Genomic DNA, 22,464 nt, shown 5'->3' on the forward strand with positions numbered 1-22,464 from the left:
TCTTTGGAGAAATTGTGAAATAGGATGGCTATATTAAAAAAATTAACCATATTTAAAATTAATAGTCATCATTTCTTCCAAACCAAGTTTCTCAGGGATGGAATTAAGTATTGCACACCCTAGCATTGTTAAGATTTAAAGTATACATGTTTTTTCAAATGTAGACATTGTAACCATTAGAGGAATTTTAAGATAAAATATATCAAGTATTCTTTGTGAATATTTAAAAACAATTTTATTAATAAGATATTTACATTTTTAATCTTAAAAGATATATCCATTACCATGATCATGCAATCATTGTGTAAAAATGTGTTGCCTTACATGCAATTCAGGTCTTCACAATACCACAACTAATGGGACTCAATGTTGCATTTCATCCAGAAATATCTAGTGCTTTTAGCACTCTGTCTAGCAATCTTCCCTAGCTTTCATGTTGCTTTGTAAATTGTTTTAATAGAGTTTGCTTTTTTGGTCACGCTAATTAAGACCACTGCAGCTATCCATTAAGAATCTTAAAGTGATTTAATAGTTCATTATGTAAATCAAGTTTCATAACATTTCTTTCAAAGTCCTAGAATTCTAAATTACATAAGTCAATCTTTATTACTTTTCTATTATTATATTTCTGAGATAAGATAAAACCAAATACAACAAACTGAGCTTCCATTTCAATTTTAATTCACAATACTTTTCTACTTAAACATTAAATATTTATTACTTTTAAAAATGCTTTTCTAGTTTTTTGTGTTGACCTTTGAAAATCAAATATTTGTCTTCTGCTATACTTATTATGATTGCTCATTCTTCATTACATATAAAAACTATACTCTTAACCTTAATCCCACTGTCAAATGAATTCAGTAAACTTGAGATATATAACAATTCTATTTCATGCCAGATCACTGTAGCTGAACATATAAGACATATGCTACAACAATTCTGTGGCCCTAAAACATTCCCAGTTTACTCCCAAATTCCTCAGACAAAAAAAGGGAACATTTTCAGAGTACAAACATGTACTTTCCAGAGTGAAATGGTTAAATATCACAGCCAATTCAGAAATAGCACCAACTGGCTCTTTTTTTTTTTTTTTTTTTTAAGTAAGACCAGATTTAATTCTATTCTGTATTCACATGCACACAAATATACTTCCCTCGAGCTGTCAGAAAGCATCAGATTGCCTAATCTGCATGATGAATTTTAAAATCTTCTGAGAAACACAAGGACCATTTGCTTCAGGCACAGTGATTTCATCATCACCATCATAAACAAGCATAAAGCCAGTCAACCTTTGGTATTCAAGCCAAAGCCAAAAGATTATGGGGCTTTGAAAACAGTTAGTAGAATTTTAATCACCTCAATTTCACTTGGATCCATTTTTTTTTTTTTCACTTGGATCCATTTTTGAAGTCATGATATTTTGCAGTTAGGCAATCATCTATTGCCTGTGACTATTCCTAGGTTACCCCCATAAGGATGTGATTCTTATCAAGAGGTTCATAAAACATGAAAATTCTCTATGAAATATTTGTAAAGAAATTACATCAACAGATGAAAATATTCTGATCACTAATGTGAAGATAGTATCTTCAAAATTTAATAGCAACTCTATTATACTCTTATGAAATACAGCTACCCCATCAATTCTATCTATAGACATCCTGATTAAATAATGGATGTGGAAAATTAGAAGATTTGCTATGATATATTTTGGATCCCATCCTAGGGCTTTATCACTTCTATACTGTGAGAAATAGTACCATTAACCCCACGAAGAATTACCTTTACATTCTGTTTTTTCATGGTTGCTAACTGAGAGTTAAAACCACAAGCAGTAAGCATTGTTTTTCTAGATTCACTATGACAGTGATATATAAAAACGTATTTGAAATTCAGACCAATTGTGCTTTTAAGTTTAAAGCCAAATTTAAGTTTTTCAGGGCTTAAAACAAACAAGCAAATATAAAAGCCAATTCTGTACCTAGGCAGCAAAATGGAATATAATTACTGCATTCAGCCAGAAGCTGTGACTAAGTGAGTCTAATCGAAATGGGTTTCTGAAGTCTTGAATTATTGAACAAGTAATGTAGGGTCCTGGAGTTCAAGGGATGGAAAGATACCATTATCTTTTTTTTTTTTTTTCCTGGGGAGTCCAGGCTGCCCATTCACCCCTCTGGCAAAAGTGGAGTGTACAAAGGTTTTACTTTTAAGGTAAATGAAATAACCCTCTATTTGCTAGCTGCTGTTAAAGATGCACACTGCATACTTCATCTCATCTTCTTTTCATTGTTGCATTTTCACATTATCACAAGTAGCATTATGTTACCAAGACAAACCAATTTCCTTCACGGAAATGTAAAACAACATGTTTGCTCTAAGATATTTCCATCAATGTCAGTGACATACAAGGGAAGTCTCAACAGTCTGCCCCGTCACTTACAGAAAAGGGGAAGGGAAAGTGCTCGTTCCCACTCAAATTGAATTCTCTGTCCACTATTTCTTTCGCTCATTGAATTTATTCATAAAACTTGTCAATGACACTATATTACAGCCAAGAGATACTAGCACTTTCACTAGAAACCAACTGAAAAGGAAAAAAAAAAGACAAGAAATGAAATGCCAATTGCCCTTTCACCAAAAGACTCATTCCATTTCTAAGAGGAGCTGTCACAAAAGCTAAACCAATCTCTCTCTCTTGGTGATTTGGATCCCACTTAGTACTCAGTGATATAACAGACCCACCAGAGAGCAGCATCATCAGTCTCACAGAAAGGTAGACCCTAAGATTCTACAATAAAGTCCTCTGCTAATAGCTGACATGTGGATTCTTCTCTAGTTACTCTCACTGGGCCTTAATCTCCACATCTGTAAAAATAAGAAATAGTCTAGATGTTCTCAAAGGTCCTACTAGACCTAACATTCTTTGAATGCAAAATGACGTTGATTCCTTACTGTTTTTATCTTATTCCATTACATTGTGTCGGATCCTCTCAAAAGAAATTAAAATGGGCTTTCTTCCTTCACTTGCCCAATTTTATGAAATACCAGTAAGCTTTATATTGATGATTAAACTAAGAATCTCACAATCTCACAATAGCAGGAAACCATCCATAGGTCACATTTTCCACCCATTCTTTCTTACCCTCCTCCCTACTATTGATCTCAAGTCATGGTTCTGATCACGCATTCAATTATAAGTTGTCCAATGATGCACACCATCCCCTTCATCAGCAAACATTTCCCTCAAAACCCTCGAAGATTCACTAAGAAGAGTACATTAGCAACAGTGCTCAAGATAGTTAATGAAACTTTTTTTTCCTCTTTTTTTTATGATTTTTTATTTTTATAAACATATATTTTTATCCCCAGGGGTACAGGTCTGTGAATCACCAGGTTTACATACTTCACAGCACTCACCAAAGCACATACCCTCCCCAATGTCCATAATCCCACCCCCTTCTCCCAAATCCCCTCCCCCCAGCAACCCTCAGTTTGTTTTGTGAGATTAAGAGTCACTTATGGTTTGTCTCCCTCCCAATCCCATCTTGTTTCTAGTTAATGAAACTTTTGAAGCTACTTTCATCATCAACCTGACTTCTCCTGGAGCCTTCTCCTCCACAGACTTTCACAATGGAGATGAATGAGAAAACTGGTGAACAGATGTCCAAATAGTTTATTTTTCCAAATAAAACCACTCTCCTCTCAAACTTTTCCCTTTCTGAGATGCTCAGGTGCTCATAACAAGCGCCTGACCTATAATTTTTCAAACTCCTCAAAGCCACCAGAACATCACTTTCATCTGGAAAGCATCTTGAGCCACAATTGGAAGATCTGATGGTGTTTAAATGAACATTATAGGTACTTCGTGAACTCACAAGCTATAGAAATCAATAGATATCTTGCATAGAGTGTCCTACAATTGACTTTTCCAGGAGAGAGTCAATTTGTAACTTTAGGAGAGACATAGACACCAGGCAGGTTGAAAGCATACTGAAGGTTTAAAAAAGCAACAACACATGCATGTGGAAATTGCTGCCCTGGTGAGGTGGTATCTCAAAGAAAGAGAGTCTAGACTGATGATGTTTTTCAGGAGTGGCTAAAGGGAAAAAGTAAAAAAAAAATTCCAGGCAGCTCCTGCAGTGTTCTGGGCTTAGAGAAGGAAAATTTTCCAAGGTACACATGCAGGGTATTCAATAGCATTCTTGAGGGTCTTGAATTTAAATATAGAGTAAGGATAAAGATGGCCAGTAGATTTGTCCTCTCTGGCTTTTAAAAACTGTCTGAAATTGTAAAAATCATGTATTGCCTACTTGAAATTTGCTAAGACATTAGATCTCAAGTGTTCACCATTAACAACGAAAACTAACTACGTGAGGTAATGGGAATATTAATTAGCTTGATGGTGCTGATTATTTCACAATGCATACATGTAACATAGTACATAATACATACATGTAACATTTCACAATGCATACATGTAACAGTATCATATTATACACCTTAAATATGTACCGTGTTTATTGTTGAGGAAGGTAACTATTACAAAAAAGAAAAAAATTATCTAATTTTAATCTAATCACTCAATAAAGAAGTCTAAGCATCATTCGATGCTTAATATTCTTCAGCACTCTGGGTGACAGCAAGGTGTGTGCCCTCCACAGGGCGACAGTCGCTCAGAGGAAGGATGTGAAAGGTTTATTTACAGATAAATCTCAAACAAGCCTACCCCCAGACCCACTGACTCACAATAACCTTTCTGGGTAACTAGAGAATCCCATTCTCAAAAGAGCTCTTGCTTTCTCCCTTCTCCCAAGTGTTCCTTTATCTCCTCCTCACTTTTTATACTTCCCACAAGTTCATAGAAGTATGAGTTTAGAGATAAACGATATAAAGGCTAAACAGTCCTATAAAATTATACCTATTTTTATTCTAAATGCTTCTAACAGGGATGAGGGAGAATTCATGACTATCAAACAAACGTTCAAATTCTTAGAAGTGGAAGATAGATTATTAAAGATGGAGTTTCAGGGGTCATAGAGTCCTGATGCATGAACATCAGTGTGAATTTGAAAAGGTTATTTTGTTAAGTTTGGTAAAAATCCCCAAACATAAATGTCTCAGAAGAATAATATAGAAAAAACTTATGAAAAAAAAAAATAAAACCTCTCTTTTCTGTTGGATAATTTGTACTTTTACTTCTGGAATGGAGCTTTAAAAGGAAGTTGATATCCATCATCCTCTGGGACTTTATTTGACCTTGTTTAGTTTTGCTTTGGATGATTAACTTCTAAAACGAATTTAGAGATCCCTCTTTCCTTAATGACTGGGATTGAATGGACACTGGGATGTTGGAAATTTTCACGTATTCCAAAATCAAAGAAGGCAGGTTAGAAGTCTAGAATTTTAAGTTAGAACCTACTACCATACTAAGGTAAATATTGTTGTTCATATTAACTTCTTAGGAAGGTATATATGTGCAGAAAGTGGCACTTACTATAGGGCATGAACCTGGCCTCAAGTCTGAAGTTTACCAGTGTTCAAACAGTGATAGAAGCTGAGGGATTTCAAGGCTTTGATTTCGTAGCAGCATTCTTCTAAAAACAAACATCAGGGGCGCCTGGGTGGCTCAGTGGGTTAAGCCTCTGCCTTTAGCTCAGGTCATGATCTCAGGGTCCTGGGATAGAGCCCCACATCAGGCTGTCTGCTCTGCAGGGAGCCTGCTTCCTCCTCTCTCTCTCTGCCTGCCTCTCTGCCTACTTGTGATTTCTGTCTGTCAAATAAATAAATAAAATCTTTAAAAGAAAATAAAAACAAACATCATTTTCTCACCTAGGAAATAAATGTTTTAGACTGAGTGCTGTTAATTCCATAACTCATTATCCAGTATTATTAGAAGTTCAAAAAAGCTCAACTGATTAGATTTCAAAAAGATGGATTTCAGAAAGCTGAAGACGCAGAGGAAATCATTTTCAATTGCTTGCCTTAAATTGGACTCATTTCTGCCTCTCAGAATCACTCCATAGAGATGGACAGAAGAAATACTGAGATTTAATTAACCAAAATGATATCACATTTTACAAATAAGTCTGATAGGACAAAAAACTTGGAGCAGATATTAGGCAGTGGATAAAGAGAGGAACTCCAGGAACCAACTGTCCAACACGATTTAGAGTACAGCCTGAAATAGAGCTTCAGATACTCACCAGTGAAAAGATTACAAGTGGACGGATTGACACTATCAACACTGTCAACACCGTCACAGCTAAAAACTTCATCATCTGATTCCCGCACAGAGGAGCAGGGTGAGGAGCTGTCAATTTCTTCAAACTTCCCCTTTAAAATTCCTCTCATAGCTGCAATGCTGTCACATGTACCTGTAACAGGAATGGGAACAACAGAGCCCTGAGACGTTTGACCACGGCAGAGTCCAAGTCTTCAAATCGTTATCTGAGGCTGTAATTTTTTGAACTACATCCACCTCATGATCGTATCTGGGCAGAAATTATTCCTCCCATAATGTTCGAGAGCGTTGAAAACAATCCTACCCTGATTCGTTGTTATTTGCGTTCTCGTTTCTGTCAATGGCATTTTATAAGAAAAAGTCCAAATTAAGAAGGTAGATTCAGGGCACTGCACAAGGAGGTAGGGTTCACTGTTTTGAAACGTCAAAACAGGAGTCCATTACACTTATTTGATTTGTTCTAGCAAATCGTGTACTGTCATTGACAGAGCTAGAGTTCAGAACAAAATAGATCACTCACTTGCATGCTGTCATACCCAGAGCATACTGATTAGGGCATGTCTATCTTGCTTGGGATTTCTTTTTTCTCGGGTACAAAGGCATCTACTTTCCTGGGGCTCTTTGTCCGTCAAAAATCAAATTGGTTGCTAGGAATGGCTGGCTATACCTGCAGAATTTAGATGCCTTATCATGTTTCTAGTCAATTCAGCAGAGCTGCAGGGAGTACCTGAGTCCTGTGCCAAGGAGGTTTGGCTGAATAGATTTTAGGCAGAGTGAACCACAGTCCCTAAATCTTTTACTGGATAAAATATTAATTTGAGACTGCTCACTCTCTGAAACAGCATGGTCAGTGAAAGCCAGTCAGAGGTAGCCTGATGTATTTAAAAATTTTGTTAATGTCAATTTAGATGAACCATTAAACCTCCAAGAGTAATAATTTCTTCGTAGCTACAGAGTAACTGTTAAGATGATCAGCGGTTCCTCTGGTGACAGATAACCTCGAGGAGTAAAGAGGGTCAGATGTAATAAAATCATGAAGTCATTTCAGTCTTCTTTTTTGTCTACTGTTACTTGTAACGAAGGTATCAAGAAATATTCCTCTACCCTACTGAGACAAGAAAATTAAAGGGGAACCATGAAAAACTGGGTTTTTTTTTTTCTCCTTTTCCTGTTTCTATTCTTATTAGGACCTAACCCTCCATGTTACACATGCCTCATAGAACAGATAATGTATGTACTCCTTTACAAGGCTAAAGAGTTAATGACTTCTTTGGAGTCTTCCAGTGCAGTAGAAAACATCTAACGAGGGGCCAGGCAGGGTTCTCCAAGACAACTAACTCACCAAGATCCCTGGCTCTAGGTCATAAGTGACTCTTGGAGTCACTTAAACCGTTTTCTTTGTTCCTTTGATGCCTGAGAAGATATGTGCACCAGACGACCATTCCCAATAAAAACCCCAGGCCCCAAGCAAAGGCGAGACTCATTCTCCTTTCTTTCTGAGTCTCCCAGGTGCTCTGCCTGTATGCGCCCTCTCTCTCCATAAGCTCTGCTCTCCTTTCCTCCTGATGCACATTCGATCTCTATCCTATAAGCCAAGGACCGTCTTGGGTAGTCCTGCAGGACCCCTCTGGGTCCTCAGTCCCCACCAGCTCACATCACTCTGATAGCACAGGCACAATAATAAATGGCCCCCCAACCAAGGAGAGAGTGGATAGTAAGTAGCATGAATTGTGGTGAAGTCGGGATGCACAGCCAGGCCCAAGGGGGAAGCAGCTACTCAGGGCCAGTCATTTCAGCCCCACGCCTTCCCCACTGAAGCTGCTCTAATACTTGGCCAGTGCCCCATTCACTTTCAGAAGCAGTCCTTACTTTTTACATTTTACACTCCCCATCCCCTTTCCCTTATGAATCTTGTTTATAAAATTAGAAGAGCAATTTTTGGATTACATTTAAAGCCTAACCTGTACTGGCTCAGGAAGAATGACAAAGAATGGTTCAGGTAGGTGATGCCAAAGTGCTTACAGACTAAAAAATCAAAACGTTCCCTTCTCCAGTCACCCGGCACCATACCAGAAATGCCTTTGCTAGAAAATATCAGCTGGAGGAACAAACTGATTTTACAAAAGACATTCCACGACATATGCTACCAAGGAAAGGTAACATCTGAAGCCATTTTATCTCAGCATGGTAGGCCTATCTATGTCTTTTGGTAACACAGGACAAGTCTAACTAGAGTAACTTTGGTAAAAATGTAGCAACCTTGGGACTGGCTACCCTCCTAGGGCCTCCCACTGACCTCACAGTCTCCTATTGCAGTAGCGGCATCTCAGTAGATGCTTCTATAACGAACTAGTGACTATCTTACCATTCAGTGATAAAGTAAGAGCATAGGAAAAAAAAATTCCTTTCTCCAATGGTGCTGATTTACTAGCTACAGATAACTAAAATAAATAATAATAAAAAGTCAAACAAGTACTAACAAACAGATAAATAGATAATATGTCACATGGCAATCAGGGTTATGGAGAAAAATAAGCATTTAAGAGGTATAGTGACTACAAGTTTGGCTGATAGAGAATATTCCATTTCTTTTAAGAGATTTCGTTTATTCATCTGACAGAGAGAGATACACAGTGAGAGAGGGAACACAAGCACAGGGAGTGGGAGAGGGAGAAACTAGCTTCCCGCTAAGCATGGAACCTGACACAGGACTCCATCCTAGGACCCTGGGATCATGGCCTGAGCTGAAGGCAGACACTTAATGACTGAGCCACCCAGGTGCCCCAAAACATTCCATTTTTTAGTTGATTGGAGAGCTAATGTCACAGTGAGGAAGGGTATCATGAAGATAGGGAGGAGGTAAGGGGGCCAGCAATTTTGACACCTGGGGGGAAAGAATTTCAAGTCAAAAAAAAAAAAAATGGTATGTGCCAAGGTCTTAGGGTAGGCATAGTGGGTAATTAGGGTAGACAGGAATGGAGGCTAGATTGTGTAGCATGTGGGAGGACTTCGCCATCATTCTACATGAGATGGAAGCCACCACAGGTCTTCAGTCATAGAATGACAAGATCTGACTTATATTTTTAAAGGTGTGCCCATTAGCCTATTATTTCACAAGAAAACACAGGGCCAATGGTAAAGTGATGACAGATTTCATAGGAAAAGGGAAAGGTCTAGAATTAAGGAACACACTGAGGGAGGACTTAGTGACTCAGATCAAGAGTTAGAGTCAGAAAACCTGAGTAGTCAGAGGACAGGAGAGGTCATAATTTCTTCTGGGGTAGAACAATTTAGAAAGAGTTTAGAAGGGGAAGGGAACCAAAGTACTTCCCAAAGCAATATGGTTACTTAATTTTACCAAGGACCACCTCTGTCTCTAGATTACTGATTACTTCATGACAGTGAAGTCCATCTTATCTGCCAGGTTTCAAATAGGACCAATTCAGATACATGGGTACCACTTTGTGATGTTGCTTTGGCGAATAAAATTAACCATAAAGGGGCGCCAGGGTGGATCAGTGGTTTGGGCCTCTGCCTTCGGCTCAGGTCACGATCTCAGTGTCCTGGCATCGAGCCCCGCATCGGGCTCTCTGCTTGGCAGGGAGCCTACTCCCTGCCCCCCCTCTCTGCCTGCCTCTCTGCCTACTTGTGATCTCTGTCAAATAAATAAATAAAATATTTTTTAAAATTAACCATAAAAAAGTAAGCGTTCCTTTATCACTCTACAGGAATATTTTTTTTAGTATGGCAGAAAAGAGAGAATAAATGGACAATGGCTATTATACATGGGAAAACAGAGACAAAGAACTAATAACTATTTTATTCACCACTCTTTCTAAAGTTACTTTTTCAAGATTTTTAAAAAGTCAGATATACAACTACCACCTGCTGCTGCAGGAATTATAAGACTCTGGATCTGTTTAAAAGTCAATCTCCAGGGGTGCCTGGGTGGCTCAGCGGGTTAAAGCCTCTGCCTTCAGCTCAGGTCATGATCCCAGGGTCCTGGGATCAAGCCCCACATCGGGATCTCTGCTCAGCGGGGAGTCTGCTTCCTCCTCTCTGCCTACTTGTGATTTCTGTCTGTCAAATAAATAAATAAAATCTTAAAAAAAAGTCAATCTCCAGCTTAAAAAGCCAAACAGTAGCCTAATACAACTGCTCAGTTTTTTGGTTGAGTGACTATCTTATCTTCAGGAGACTTATAGAGGTTTTAGAAGAATTACAGAAAAGGTCCTAAAAACTCAAAGCTGTTAATAGATTTTTTTAAAAAATGTTCATAAAACTTAAGTTTGTTAGTTCTAGGAAACTATTTGGAAATTTTTCCTTAGCTGATATGAAATCAGTATGAATAATTTATGTGGATTTGCTCATATTTATGCTTTTAGGTCCTTGTGGCCCTGAAGAACCTTGGGCAAAGTCATTGAAGAGAGATGAGACTGTAGAACTCGACAGTGGAGGCAGCACAAAGAAACGAAGTATAGAGGGAAAAAATGTCCTAAAGCATAACAAACACTTGTTGAAAGAGAAATTTCATCCTACAGATTGTGTCTGCCAATCTGATCCCACTGGAGTGTGCTTTGGTTGTAGGACTAAAACTGAAATACTACAATTATTTCCATGGCAACAGACATGAGATCAGCAGGAAAAGCTAAACTGTGACTTTAAGATGCTCCCCCATTCAGATTTCTGCAGGAAGAAGTGGGAAGGAAGACCAAAGAAAAGTTATGAATGTCCTTGGATGAGTTTTCCCATCCACATAGTCAAGTGGAAGCAGTCTAAATAATACTAAGTCACCCCTAGGACACAGAATATTGTTTTGAGAGTATGTGGCCAGAAGAAAATGTTAGCAAACAGCAAAGTACAGATGGCTTAATTTAAATCTGCAAGCATCAAAAAGATCATGTTATTTTTTGTATATTTGTTAGTAATCAAAGTTTTATAATTCTACTTTGGGATTCCCAAAAAGGTATGCATTTCTGAGGTCAAAAAAAGTAAAGTTTTCTTAAGCTGGTTGGCTTTTTTCTTCCTTCCTTTCCTTATTTTTTCCTCTTCCTTCTTTCCTCCCTCTTTCTCTCTTTCCATTCCTTCCTTCCTTCTGTCCTCTGGGTGTTCTTGGCCTACTTAATGGAAACACTATCTTATTACTGATCCTATGCCCAATAATTCCTTTTTAGAAGCATATAAAACACAATTTTCTTAACACTGCTTCTAATATGAAAAAATTACAATTTGTTTATCTGTCAAATAGAATAGTCAGATTTTGAATTAAAATATTTGAAACAGTTTAATACTTTAATACAAACCCAGACCCTGAAAAGGCAAGATATTATTAGCATTTAAGAGAAGAAAACTGTATGTCCTTAATTTTTATGTTCAATTGATGTTATAATGAGAAGTAACTGAGTGAAGACAGATTGCTAAGAGAATTTAAAGATAAAAATATATTGCATTTTGAGGTTAGAACTACTATGAATGTTGGGTACATTGACCTTTCTACAAATGGAATTTATTTTTAAATAATAATTTAGAGTTTATGTGGATCTCCCCTACAGACTTAAATATTTGTTGCTATTAGGCAAGCTTTACAGAACAAAATACCCAATGGTTGATTTTTTGATTGGATAACGAATACCAGTGAGCACAAATATTTTAGTAGTAAAGCTCCACAATCACAGAAATGTATTTTTATGTTCTTTCTATTTCCTCTGCAATAAAGACACTTCCTATAGAGCTAGAGTACAACTGTTGACTTGGGTTGATTAGTGAGGTTAATTGACAAATACTAGAACAAGAGTGGAGTAGGTTGCTGGGGCTAGAGATTGAGACATAATAAAGGTGAAAAAAATGAATGGAAGGTCCTGGGAATATGGAGGGAAAGTAGGGCAAAGGACAAGAGTCTGAGAAGGATAGAAGGCAATCCCCAAAAGAGAAATGGACAATTAAGTGACTTGAGAGATCGGCATTGATTCTTATCAAGGATTTAACTGCAGAGAGCAAGAGGTAGTAGAAACTACCATGGGCTGTAGAGTCTGGAGAAATGCTAGTTCCAAAGATTATGGAGCCATTCGTTGGGTTAATAGGGAACTGGGAAGAATTTCTTTAATCTGAATTTGTGGTGATAATCTTGATCTCCAATTAAAAACACATCTGTTACTTTGAAATTGAATATCTGAGAGGCCAGCACTGGAAAAAGCTTAGGAGAAAAAAGCAATCAGTGTTGCTACTGTCACCACTAATTTGCCTTCAGGTACAGTAAAGCAGTGATACTTACTGCAGAAGATTTAAACGAGGCTAATCGTTAACATTTCCAAAAGCTATCTTAAAAAAGAGAGTCCCAGGAACCATTAGGAATCATGGATGATGAAAAGACGGAAGCCAGTTGCTTAAAAATTTGGTTTCACCATTTTGTAAATAGGAGTTTTTCAGCTAGTCACTTAATTTCTCTGAGCCGACGTTTTCTCACCTGTGAAGCGGGGCTAACGGCTGTGGTATAGTGGTAGAATGTGGTAAAATGAGCACTACCGTGCTCTCCTCAAAACCGTTCACATCTACCTCCTCCATTGGTATGTTTTATTACGTATTGCAGAATCTTGCATTATAGCTGAAACAAAACAGAAACCATTCTCTAAAATCTTGACTGAGACCGTAATTTAGCCACTTTAATATAAAACAGGGCTATACAGTAGGAATGAGCGACCAAGCCACACTATTTGCATTTCGAGGCATTGAATGTCAATAGCACACCAAAAAAAAAAAAAGAAGAGAGAGAGAGATGATGCAGTCTTCTTCTGAGGATGCCCATGTTGTTCTTTTCTTTCCTTCTTTCTTTTTTTTTTTTTTTTTTACAACCCATGTTGTTCTGATTGATGGACACAGTGAAACAGACATCTGAATACGTTCTCTTCCTTGTCAAGTAACCCTGTCTAGCCAAAAACTTACCTCAAACTTTAGGAAGGATGCTGAGATTCCATAAGAAGTCTCTAGGAACCTAGTATATACGGCTGTCACGTCAGGGTCTGTTCCCTCCCTTGTCAAGGGAACTTGCTTTGCTAAAAGGCCACCTAACATTCTAGGGAAAAGCATGAGTTGATTAATATTGCTTATGAAATTTAACCTATAATTTCTCCACTTCTGTCATGAGTTTCGTTCTCATTCAATATTTTTCAAAAACTATACGTTTGTTTTATTTGATTTATACGTTCGTGCTTAAGGCTACATAACATTTCATTGAATAGCGATGCTATAATATTTAACTAAAACTCTAAAGGGAGATGTTTAGCTTCTCTTTAAGTGTTTATTATTATAAATCAAGTATAATTAACTTTTCTTTTGCATACCTTTGTATATACCTCTGATTATATCTTTAGAATAAAGCCCTAGAAGTGGAAGTACTGGACATTCAATATACATTGTCAAATTACCCGGCAGAAGGATTCTACCAATTTGTTTCTTTTATTGTGCGTTGGTATATCATTTTACCATACCCTTGCCATGACTATGACAATACTATTTTTTTTAATATCTCTGAGTTTTGGGGTGCCTGAGTAGCTCAGTTGGTTAAGCATCTGATTCTTGGTTTCAGCTTGGGTCCTGATATCATGGGTCATGGAACTGAGCGCTATGTCAAGCTCCAGCTCCATGTTAGGCTCCGCACTCCATGGAAGTCTGCTTGGATATTCTCTCCCTCTGCCCTTTCCCCTGCTCATGCTCTCCCTTTCTCTCTAATAAATAAATGTTTAAAAAAATAAAAAATAAAATATCTGTGAGTATTTCAGATACTCCATAAGAACAAGGGCTATACACATATAGTATTTACTATATGCCAGTACTGTTCTAGCATCTCACATATATATTAGACTGGATTCTAAAATGACATCCCTATCCCCTAGTGTGCATGCCTTGTATACCTCTAGGATTGCAAATATGGTGAGATATCAGTCCTGTAATTATGTTCACATCACAAGGCAAAGGCATTTTGCATACATACTTAGAGTCCTGTATCAGACACCTGATAAGAGATTATCTGGGTGGGCCTGAACTAATCACATGAACACTTCAAATCTGGAGGTAAGAAATTAAGGGTGAGATTATGGATTTAAAGTAAGATTCTCTGTAGCTGACTTTGAAGAGGGAAGGGGTGCTATGACATGGCACGTGTGCAGACTCTAGGAGCTCTGAGAGCAGCTCCAGCCCAGCAAGCAGGATACAGGGGCCCCAGTCTACAACCACGAGGAACTGAATTCTGGCAAAAAGGATGAGCTGGGAGGTAGATTTTTTCTCCCCAGAATTACCAGACAAGAAGTCAGCCAAACGGACACCTTGGTTTCCACCTTGTGAGATCCTGACCAAGGAACTTCGCCACATAGTGCAGGACTTCTGACTTCTATGCTAATAAATGGGCATTGTTTTAAGTTGCTAAATTTGTGGTAATTTTGTTATATAGTAATAAAAAACTAGTATATCATCATCTCATTTAAACTTCAATGTGCATATATGAAGTAGGCATTATTAATGACATTTTTCAAAGAAAAAACAAAGCATAGAGAAAGGTGACTAGGCAAAGATCATAGAGTTAATTACTCTTTGGAGGAGGCATTCGAATCCAAGCATTTTGGCACTTGGAATCATACTTTCAATCACCACTCTTTCTTGACTATTGATGGTATCTTACTGCTCAAAATTGGTTTTCTCTGTTAGTTAGAACTATTTTTTCCCATGTTCATTCTTTCCATCCTTATTGAGTTTCTGTGTGTTTGTATTGTGTGCATTTATCTAAGTTACTTAACATATTTTTTCTCAATAAAAGATATATTAAGTTTGTGTTTAGAGACATTTTATTATAGCTATTAGGAGCACACTCTGGCTTGGGATTTTTTTATATTTTTACATTACGTTTATAGAAGAAATAGGTCATAAACACTTTTACATCCAAGTGCCTCTTTAGAATTTAAATTGAATTCATTGGGATTCCTTCATACTGTCCATTATGTTCTATTTTTTTCTTAATTAATAAATTGCTTTTCTTCTAAATAAATAGATCATAATAATGTGGCTGAGTCCTTACTTGGTACCAGAAACTAAATTCTGTGAATGTGCTCTCTCATTTTCACTTATAATTGATTCTGAAATGAGTATTATTGTTGCCTTATTATCATTGGGCAACATGAAGCTTAGAATAGATTTTACTTATGTATTTTGGACATAAGGTTCCTTTGTGACAGCAAATATTTTAAAACACAAGTGCACATGCCACTTTGTAGAAATTTAAAAACAAATCATGGGGGAAAAAGAATTTAAATTTGAATATATTACTCTTATGAAGAATATGCAATTCATGGAGTAATTTTGAAAATGTTTTTATTTTGGAAACATGGGAACTATTTTCATATTGAAAAAATTATTAAAACATATTTCGGCCTTGGAGTTAGAGATTCTTCGGGAGATTATAGGTATACATCTGTCTTAAAAATGATTAATGTAGCAAATACAAAACTTGATCTATAAAATTTTTAATGAATGAAGTTTTGTGTTAGAAAGGGAGTCTACAGGGGCACCTGGGTGGCTCAGTGAGTTAAGCCTCTGCCTTCGGCTCAGGTCATGATCTCTAAAATAATTTGCAAACACCAAACCAGCCCTACAGGAAATATTGAAAAGGGTCCTCTAAGCAAAGAGAGCCTAAAAGTAACAGACCAGAAAGGAACAGGACATATACAATAACAGTCATCTTACAGGCAATAAAATGGCACTAAATTCATAGCTTTCAATAGTTACCCTGAATGTAAATGAGCTAAAAGCCCCAATCAAACGACAAAGGGTATCAGAATCGGGGGGAGGGGGAAGCCATCAATATGTTATCTGCAAGAAATTCATTTTAGACCCCAAAACGCCTCCAGATTTAAAGTGAGGGGGTAGAAAACAATTTACCATGCTAATAGACATCAAAAGAAAGCTGAGGTGGCAATCCTTGTATCAGATAAATTAGATTTTAAGACAAAAAATATAATAAAAGATGAGGAAGGAAACTATATCAAACTTAAAGGGTCTGTCCTACAAGATTTAAAAATTTTAAATATCTATGCCCCTAACATGGGAGCAGCCAATTATATAAACCAATTAATAACAAAATCAAAGAAACACATCAACAATAATATAATAATAAAGTAGGGAACTTTAACACCCTCCTCACTGAAATGGACAGATTATCTAAGCAAAAGATCAACAAGGAAATAAAGGCTGTAAATGACATGCTGGACCCAGATGGACATCACAGATATATTCAGAACACTCCATCGCAAAGCAACAGAAGACACATTCTTCTCTAGTGCACATGGAACATTCTCCACAATCGATCACATCCTGGGTCCAAATCAGGTCTCAACTGGTATACCAAAAGACTGGGATCATTCATTGCATATTTTCAGACCACAATGCTTTGAAACTAGAACTCAACCACAAGAAGAAAATTGGAAAGAGCTCAAATACATGGAGGTCCTACTAAAGGATGAATGGGGCAACCAGGATATTAAAGAAAAGTTTAAAAAAATCCATGGATACAAATGAAAATGAAAACACAACTGTTCAAAATCTTTGGGACACAACAAAGGCAGTCCTAAGAGGAAAGTACATAGCAATACAAGCCTTTCTCAAGAAACAAGAAAGGTCTCAGGGTGCCTAGGTTGCTCAGTCAGTTAAGTGTCCAGCTCTTAATTTTGGCTCAGGTCGTATCTCAGGATCATGAGATCAAGCCCTGTGTCAGACTTCACCCTCAGTGAAGTCTGCTTAAGATTCTCTCCCCCAATCCCTCTACCCCTCTTCCCTGTATTCTCTCTCTCTCTCTCCCTCTCTCTGAAATAAATGGATGAATCTTATGGGGGGGGTGGGGAGAAACAAGAAAGGTCTCAAGTATACAACCTAACCTTACACCTAAAAGGGCTGGAGTAAGATCAGCAAAGAAAGCCTAAACCTAGCAAGAGAGGAGAAATAATAAAGATCAGAGCAGAAATCAATGAAATAAAACCCAAAAGAACAGTAGAACACATCAATGAAATTAGGAGGTGGTTCTTTGAAAGAATTAAGAATGACAAACCCCTGGCCAGACTTATCAAAAAGAAAAGAGAAAGGACCAATATTAATAAAATCATGAATGAAAAAGGAGAAATCAAAACCAACGTCAAAGAAATACAATTATAAGAACATGTTATGAGCAACTATACAGCAGCAAATTTGACAATCTGGAAGAAATGGATGCATTCTTAGAGACATATAAACAACCAAAACTGAACCAGTGAGAAATAGAAAACCTGAACAGACCCATAACCAGTAAGGAGATTAAAGCAGTCATCAAAAATCTCCCAACAAACAAGACCTCAGGGCCAGACGGCTTCCGAAGAGAATTCTACCAAATTTAAAGAAGAATTAATACCTAGTCTCCTAAAACTGTTCCAAAAAATAGAAATGGAAGGATAACTTCCAAACTCATTTTATAAGGCCAGCAGTACCTTGATCCCAAAACCAGACAAAGACCCCACCAAAAAGGAGAATTACAGACCAATATCCTTGATGAACACAGATGCAAAAATTCTCACCAAAACTCTACCAAGTAGGATCCAACAGTACATTAAAAAGATTATTCACCACGACCAAGTGGGATTTATTTCTGGGCTGCAAGTTTGGTTCAACATCCACAAATCAATCAATGTGATAAAATATATTAATAAAAGAAAGAACAAGAACCATATGATACAGTGAATAGATGCTGAAAAAGCATCTGACAAAGTACACCACACTTTCTTGATCAAAACTCTTCACAGTGTAGAGGTAGAGGGCACATACCCAATATCATTAAAGCCATGTATGAAAATCCCACAGCAAATATCATTCTCAATGGGGAAAAACTGAGAACTTTTCCCCTCAAGTCAGGAACACAAAAGGATTGTCCACCATCAACACTGCTATTCAACATAGTACTAGAAGTCCTAGCCTCAACAATCAGACAACAAAAAGAAATAAAAGGCATCCAAATCAGCAAAGAAGTAGTCAATCTCTCACTCTTTGCAGATGACATACTATATGTGGAAAACCCAAAAGACTCTACTCCAAAACTGTTAAAACTCATACAGGAATTCAATAAAGCATCGGGATATAAAATCAATGCACAGAAATCAGTTGCATTTCTACACCAACAGCAAGACAGAAGAAAGAGAAATTAAGGAGTCAATCCCATTTACAATTCCACCCAAAACCAAAAGATACTTAGGAACAAACATAACCAAGGAAGCAAAGAATCTGTACTCAGAAAACTGTGAAGTACTCATGAAAGAAATTGAGGAAGACACAAAGAAATGCAAAAATGTTCCATGCTCATGGATTGGAAGAACATATATTGTGAAAATGTCTATGCTACCTAAAGCAATCTATACATTTAAAGCAACCCTATCAAAATATCATCAATGTTTTTCAAAGAAATGGAACGAATAATCCTAAAATTTACATAGAACCAGAAAAGACCCTGAATAGCCAGAGGAATGTTGAAAAAGAAAACCAAAGGTGGCAGCATCACAATTACAGACCTTAGGCTCTATTACAAAGCTGCAATCATGAACAGTATGGTACTGGCCAAAAACAGACACACAGATCAATGGAATGGAGCCCAGAAATGGACCCTCTACTCTATGGTCAACTAATCTTTGACAAACCAGGAAAGAATGTCCAACAGAACAAAGACAGTGTCTTCAACAAATGGTGTTGCAAAAATTGGATAGCCAACAAGTAGAAGAATGAAACTTGACCACTTACTTATACACACATAAAAACAGACTCAAAATGGATGAAAGACCCCAATGTGAGACAAGAATCCATCAAAATCCTTGAGGAGAACACAGGTAGCACCTTTTCCACCTCAGCCACAGCAGCTTCTTCCTAGAAACATCACCAAAGACAAGGGAAGCAAGGGCAAAAATGGACTATCAGGACTTCATCAAGATCACAAGCTTTTGCACAGCAAAGGAAACCATCAACAAAACCAAAGACAACTAACATAATGGGAGAAGATATTTGCAAATGGCCTATCAGATAAAGGGCTAGTATCCAAAATCTGTAAAGAACTTATCAAGCTCAAAACCCAAAGAACAAATAATCCAATCAAGAAATGGGCAAAAGACATGAACAGACATTTTTGCAAAGACGACGTCCAAATGGCCAACAGATACACGAAAAAGTGCTCAACATCACTCAGCATCAGGGAAATGCAAATCAAAAGTACAGCGAGATACCACCTCACACCATTCAGAGTAGCTAAAACAAATCAATCAGGAAACGACAGGTGTTGGTGAGGATGCAGAGAAAGAAAAACCCTCCTACATTGTTGGTGGGAATACAAGGTGGTGCAGCCACTCTGGAAAACAGTATGAAGGTTCCTCAAAATGTTGAAAATACAGTTTCCCTACAACCCAGCAATCTCACTACTGGGTATTTACCCTAAAGATACAAATGTAGTGATCTGAAGGGGCACATGCACCCAAATGTTTATAGCAGCAATGACACAATAGCCAAACTATAGAAAGAACCTAGATGTCCAATGGATAAAGAAGATGTGTGTATATATGGGGGGAAAAATTTTATATATATATATAAACAATGCAATCCTATGCAGCCATCAAAAAAAAAAGAAAAAATCTTGCCACTTGCAACAACATGGATGGAACCAGAGGGTATTATGCTAAAGGAAATAAGTCAATCAAGAGAAAGACAATTATCATATGATCTCTCTGACAGGAATTGGAGAGGCAGGGTGGGGGTTCGTGGGAGGTAGGGAGGGGAAAAAATGTAACAAGAAGGGACTGGGGAGGGAGAAAAACCATAAGAGACTCCATCTCAGGAAACAAACTGAGGGTTGCTGGAGGGTGAGGGGGAAGGGCTAGGCTGGCTGGGTTATGGACATTGGAGAGGGCATGTGCCATGGTGAGTGTTGTGACTTGTGTAAGCCTAATGATTCACAGACCTTTACCCCCAAAGCAAATAATACATTATATGTTAATAAATTTTTTTTTTAAATTAAGAAGAATTTTTTCAAAGATTTTATTTATTTATTTAACAGAGGGATAGAGAGCACAAGTAGGTAGAGCAGCAGGTAGAGGGAGAGGGAGAAGCAGGCTCCCTGCTGAGAAGGGAGCCTGATGTGGGACTCCATCCCAGGACCCTGAGATCACGAACTGAGCTGAAGGCAGCCACTTAACTAACTGAGCCACCCAGGCACCCAAAAATTAAGAATTTTATGGGTTTTTCAGAAAATCGCATCAAAAAATGGGCAGAAGACATGAACAGACACTTCTCCAAAGAAGACATACAAATGGTTAACAGACACATGAAAAAATGTTCATAATCATTAGCAATCAGGGAGATTCAAACCAAAACCACATTGAGATACCACCTTACACAAGTTAGAAAGGTCAAAATCAACAAGATGGTAAACAACATGTGTTGGAGAGGATATAGAGAAAGGGGAACCCTCTTACACTGTTGGTAGGAATGCAAGTTGTTGCAACCACTTTGGAAAACAGTGTGGAGATTCCTCAAAAAATTAAAAATAGAGCTACACTATGACCCTGCAATTGCACTACTAGGTATTTACCCAAAGATACAGATGTAGTAAAAAGATGGGTCATCTGTACCCCAATGTTTATAGCAGCAGTGGTCACAGTCCCCAAACTGTGGAAAGAACCAAGATGCCCTCCAATGGGCGAATGGATAAAGAAGATATGGTCCATATATACAATGGAGTATTATGCCTCCATCAGAAAGGATGAATACCACTTTTGTGTCAACATGGATGGGACTGGAGGAGATTATGCTGAGTGAAATAAGTCAAGCAGAAAGAGTCACTTACTTGTGGAGCATAAGGAATAACACGGAGGACTGGGAGCACTGGGTGTGGTGCATAAACATTGAATTTTGAAACACTGAAAAGAAATAAAATAAAATAAAATAAAATGAAAAAGAGAATTTTATGGGTTTTTGATACATTAATGAAGAATAATACTTAGGAGGTCATTAAAAGCCCTGGGTATTGTTTGGCTCCATTCTTCCATTCCTTGTTTCCAATTCTTAGCTTATAAACAGAAAAGGATGATTAACAATAACAATAAAAATTACACACAATTCCATATTATGATCCACATTCTGTGGTGAAAAGTGTTCAACATATATCTATCAGTCTTTACAGTATCACCCAAGTTGATAACCAAATTTTACAGAAAAGGCAGCAGAGGCTTGGATAACTTAAGTCACTTTCCCAAATTTACAGAGGCAGTAAGATGGCATGTCTAAGAGCTGAATGACAGTCACCCTGATGGCAAAGTCCAATGTGCATCCCATCAATTATTACACTGTACTACCTAAAAAACTAATGGGCCAGCCGAAGTTAAAATACCCCGTTAGCTCGATGTATGTATTTCTAAAAGAAGGCATGCTGACTGGCTGACTAAATCATTCATTTAAGGGGTATATATGTATACCACAGTACAGTTCCCACATAAATGAGCACAGTAATGGTATATTAGGAATCAATCTTTCTCTTGAAACTCCCAGACATTACATCAGGGCATAACATTCTTTTTTTTTCTTTTTGGTCAGTTCTACCTGGCTGTGGTAGACTGTGGGACTTCCACTGGTATTATATTATCTGCCTACCTTTGCCTTGTTGTTGATAGAGACAAAGGACACCCCTGCCACCAAGAATTATAGTTAAGATAGCTGAATAAAAATTTATGAACAGGTCAAAAAAATGGCTGTCAAACCACATCAAGAAGCCTTGGTAGAAGGTGCGGGACAAGCCCGAGGCAGTTCTAGGTTGTTTTCATTGACTCTGTCCAGAAGTGCTGTGGAGATCTCTGAATATAGAAACTGAAAAGGGGAGTGCCCAGGCTCAGTTTCCCATCTGACACTGAGCCCGAGAGGATTCATTGTGTGCATGGGAGAGTCTACGTGGGACACTTACTGATTGAGGTAAACAGGAGGCAAAGAATCTCAAACTTTAAGGATGAGTTTTACGAGCTACCAGAAAGGAATTTCAAAAAAGCAAAATAAAAAAGAATTTTTAAAATAATGTTCGAAAACCTTTTCTAGAGTCTTTCTGGCTTAATATGCTGACAGTATCACAACCAGTATTACCTGGATAATGACTGATGACAGATATTGATTTTCTGTGGCTAGCCCAACCTGGG

General features: G+C 37.6%; 1 protein-coding gene across 3 annotated transcripts in view; it reads right to left on the reverse strand.

Annotated features, from left to right (window-relative positions):
- Positions 1–22,464, reverse strand: part of CSRNP3 (cysteine and serine rich nuclear protein 3) — a 203,036-nt gene that overhangs the window by 175,302 nt on the left and 5,270 nt on the right. The window contains exons 1-3 of one of the 3 annotated variants that reach the window (XM_004743987.3): positions 21,129–21,186; positions 12,708–12,845; positions 6,207–6,377 (exon numbers count right to left, since the gene is read on the reverse strand). The gene's annotated coding sequence lies outside the window, so the exon portion shown is untranslated. Of the gene's footprint in view, positions 1–6,206; positions 6,378–12,707; positions 12,846–21,128; positions 21,187–22,464 lie in introns of those variants that run through there. The other 2 variants (XM_004743985.2, XM_004743988.2) reach the window with 2 other exon arrangements.

Source organism: Mustela putorius, unplaced genomic scaffold (assembly GCF_011764305.1).
Source record: "Mustela putorius furo isolate JIRA1106 unplaced genomic scaffold, ASM1176430v1.1 tig00003869_pilon_pilon_pilon, whole genome shotgun sequence".
Taxonomy (NCBI): domain Eukaryota; kingdom Metazoa; phylum Chordata; class Mammalia; order Carnivora; family Mustelidae; genus Mustela; species Mustela putorius.